Genomic DNA, 4,794 nt, shown 5'->3' on the forward strand with positions numbered 1-4,794 from the left:
GGGAAAGTGTTTCTCGTGTGTGGTCGCCAAGAAAAAGCCGTGCGCCTGCGGGCAAAGCGGACAATATTGTGGTCATGTTAAGCTGGGGTGTTACAGATGGTATCAGAGCCAGGCCCCGGGCCAAACGTGCACAGCGAGGACGTTGTGTCCCATTAGGGGGGAGGATTGTAACATCCGTGTTACATCCGTCCCACATCGGTTGGAGAGGGGAACGAAGCATGCCTTATAAGGGTGTAGAGACCTTTCCTAGCATGACGCGTTTTGGGACCACAGGCGCAGCAAATCCCATGAGAACTCTGCAGTTAAGCGTGCTCAGGCGAGAGCACTACCAGGATGGGTGACCTCCTGGGAAAGTGTTCGTCATCTTTGGTCGCCAAGAAAAATCCGTGCGCCTACGGGCAAAGCGGACAATATCATGCTACGGGGAACGTGTTACCTGGGATGTTACACGTGAAGTGTGGGTTTAAAGTTCGGGTGTTCGATACCACATTTCACGTGACGGGTGTGTTTAAAGTTCGGGTGTTCGATACTACCCAGGGGTTAGTGATACAAGGCATATGTACACTAATGGATGTTGTGAACACCGATGGTCATTCGCGAGTACCATACCCTTGTGCTATTGGTTAACCATGGTTATGTGTTGTAGTTTTAGGATATTAGATTGTGAACTATATGCTATTGGCGATGCTAGCTTATTGTGAATTGCGAATATTTAGTTTATGCATTATGATTGCATGGTTGTTGAATTGCTAGCTCGTATGCGGTATTTGTGTAAGTATTTGCAAGTAAGTAGATTATATATGTATATGTATAATTATTGCATTAAGCTTTATGCTTACTCCCTCGTTGTTTACCTTTTGTATAGGTACCATTGGTTGTATTGGAGAATTCTAGTAGCTCGGCTATGTTGCTAGAAGTTGGCTTATGACGGAGTAGCATTGGCTTTGGGTGTGGGTTGGAGATTTGGTAGTCCCCGGGATTAGGCTCTTGGTATCGGGTTGGGATGTCGAGTTTTAATCCTTGTTTTGGTGTAATTGGGTCGAAATTGTCACCTTGATTACAACGGGTCATTTTATTGCAACTAATGATTGGTCATGGTTATGTAAGACTAAAATGTGTAAACGGTGGTATTTTGTTTCATAATGAACTTGTGTTTGGGTTCTTGGAGAGTAAACTTATGTTTGGGTAATTGGATTGGGATGACACTTAGTCAAATTTCGAATCTGCAACATTCAGGTGCAGGAGCGCCGCTTTTAGGGCAAAAGCGCCGCTCCTGGTCAGCATCTGGTAGTCTTTTTGATCAGTCGTCAGAAGCACCGCTTTTGGCAACAAAAGCGCCGCTCCTTAGTCACCAAAGCGCCGCACCTGCTTTAAAATAAATTTAGTCGGTTTTTAATTAAACGGTTTGGAGTCGTTTCACTTGTGCAGCCATGTGATTCATCATCGAACTTTCTTCGCGTACATTCGGTGGCCATATCATCGAGTCCATCTTCAATGTCATAAGCCAGACTACGAAGATCTTGTAGCCACAATTTAATACGTCTTTGTGTTGTATGTTTCTCACTTGCATCATCAAGCACAGCTTCGATATAGTTCCACATCATCTGCAAATCTTTCAACTGAGATTCGATTCCTTCAAATCGAATTATCTTTAGCACGTCACCAGATAGTATGCTTTCAATCAGCACATTGACAGCATAAGAAGCAATGGTTTCAGCCATTGGAATTTTGAAATTGATCAATATATGGTTTGGTTTGTTGTAAACGGATCTAGTAGTTGATTTCAATAGAAGAAAGGAAAAAATTAAAACATGAGTTGTATTAGTGAATTGCAGATGAAGTTTAAAGTAGAAGAGACCAAGAAGACTTGTAGAATTTGTGTGGTGGATATAGAAGGAATAAGCTTCCCATTATATAAACGTTAGGTGCCAAACTTAATACTTTCATCACTTAGTAACTTCTTAGGGGGTGTTTGGATCTGCGTTATGAAAATTGATTACGCGTTTTGAATAATCATAATCAAATAATCATATGTATCAAAACGTGATTTTGAATAATAGTGTTTGGATTTGATTATGCTGTTGATATCGTAATAATTGGATAATCAATGTTTTAAGTGTTTGGCAAAATTAGATTGTTTGGTAATTTAACATGTAACTTACTAAAATGGACATTATTTTAAAATACTCATAATAAATAAAAATAAACTATTAGAGCACCAGGAGTCGAACCAATTTTTCACCGTTATAGAGATTTAACGGTGGGGATGGTGGCCAACACCACTCCGCCCCGCCGTTAAACCACCGTTAAACGTATTACACGGTGGCCAACGTTAGCTGGGCAACGATGTGTTTTGTGAGCCGTTGAGGGGTTTGACCGTTGGCCACGGTCGAATTCCTTTTTTTTTGTTTTATTTATTTATTTAATTTATATCCTATAAATACTCACCATTTCTCATCATTTTTTCACACATCTTTCACTCTTTTTCTCTACAATTCTATACACTCACAAATTTAATCTTCAAAAATGTCTAGCAATCAAGGAAATTCCAACTTTCCCAACCAAATTAATCCGAACTTTTCCAACCGAGGTGGTCCTAACTATCACGCAAACCATCCAAACCATCCAAATAATCTAAACGATCCCATGAACCCATACTCTAGTCAATGGAATCCGTTTACACCCTTTCACAACGTACCAAACGCGTTTCAAAATTACGCTCATCAAACACAAGTTCCACAAACTCAAGTCCCACAAACCCCCTTGATGAGTCCCGAAGACATGGAACAATTTATGGCTTGGAAGTCTAGTCAACAACTTAGCGAATCGAACGCGCAATCGGTTCAAGACGAGGTGGTCTCAACAACACCACCAACGTCTCAACGTGTTCGCGGTAAAGGAAAAGAAAAGATGGTTGATGAAGAACCGAACAAAAAAATGAGGGCGAGACGTACCGGAGTCGTGATGAACCCATGGTCCGAGGTAGATGAGTTACGTTTGGCGAAATCTTGGGTTCATACTTCCGAAGATTCACTCAAAGGAAACGACCAAACCGGTGTATATTTATTTTATATTTTTGTGAGTTAAATATATATATATATATATATATATATATAAATATATATTATATTTATACTTTATATATAAATTTACACATATACATACTGTTAACAAATGTATATATATTATATATATATATATATATATATATATATATATATATATATATATATATATATATATATATATATATATATATATATATATATATATATATATATTAAATTTATATATATATATTAAATTTATAATTATAAATATCTAAATGTATTATATATATTATACTTTTATTATAATTCGTTATATAATTTTGTAGGTGCGTCATTTTGGTTTTTGGTTACAGAAGACTACAACGGACGAAATCCGCCATTTCCTCGATCTAAGGATGCGTTGTCATCTAAGTGGACAAAAATGAATGGCGAATGTCAAAAGTATAATGAGATTGTTAGTCGTTTGAAGAAAGATTGGCGAAGTGGGGATAACGACCTAGATTTTCGTGTGCGGTGTGATCAACAATATATCGACGAGAACATGGGAAAGAAGTTTTCTAGTTATCAAGCGTGGAATTTTTTGAAGGACAAGTCAAAGTGGCTAAATCCCGAACCCGTTGTTATTGGTACGATAAACAAACAACGTGAGCCCGTAGTTATTGAAGATGTTGGTGAGCCCGTAATTAATTTGAACGAAGAAGTTGCAAGTGCAAGTGTGAAAGAAAATCCGAATGCGGGGATGTATGGTCCCGATCAATTGAAACGTCCAAAAGGAAAGCCAAGAAAATCGAGGAAAAAGTCGTCCGATTCCAACCCTTCATCCCATTCTTCTCGTGAGTCTCTATGTGTATCGGTTAAGGTAATTTTGAAAAAACGATCGACCTTAAAAAGAAGTATTATCAAGATAAGCAACTTGAAATGCGTTTAAGGATTTTAAACATTGCTCCCACTGAAGCCGACATGGAACTAATTTCTGACCTTAAGGAGCAAATTCGACGCGATGCTCATAGGGATTTACAATCAGGATCGGGTGCGAATGATGACGAAGGCAAACGAATCGGAGTAGACGATGGATAATCTAGTTGTTTGTTTTTTTATTTCAATAAGTTCAATTTAGTTTTTTATTGTATTGTTTTTAAATTAATGTAATGGATTTTAGTTTTTATTTTATGGTCTTATAATATTTATTATATATTAAATAAAATATATATTCATTAAAATAAATAATTAAAATTAAAATTTAATAATTAAATAATGATTTAACACTGAGATTTAACACTGGACCATTTCCCCTGTTTTGGCCTCAGTGTTAAATTTAACACTGAGATTTAACACCGAACGACTATCTGTACTCTTATCCCTTTATTTTTATTCTAATAAACATCCTCCTTATGAACAGTACATCTTTGTGCTTAAATTATTTGTACAAGATGCTTTAATAGTAGTACAGAGCATCCCTCACTTCAAGTTGACAAGTATTGCAAAATTCATGGACTAAATGTAAAAATTTTATCCAACCCTTTGTCTAAATCCTTCTGCCTTTTCTAAAACTCTTCATAAATCTCCACTCAACTCCAAAAAAAAAAAGCTTGTTATAATATCTTGACTATACAAGTATCCTAAAAGTCAAGATATGTATCCTCTAAAGTCCAAGATTTGAATGATCAATTATATTACTCCAAATCTTTATACTGTTCCTCATTTGAAAAATGAACATGAATAGCATTTGTATAGTGATTCTTGT

Source organism: Rutidosis leptorrhynchoides, chromosome 11 (genome assembly GCF_046630445.1).
Source record: "Rutidosis leptorrhynchoides isolate AG116_Rl617_1_P2 chromosome 11, CSIRO_AGI_Rlap_v1, whole genome shotgun sequence".
Lineage (NCBI taxonomy): Eukaryota > Viridiplantae > Streptophyta > Magnoliopsida > Asterales > Asteraceae > Rutidosis > Rutidosis leptorrhynchoides.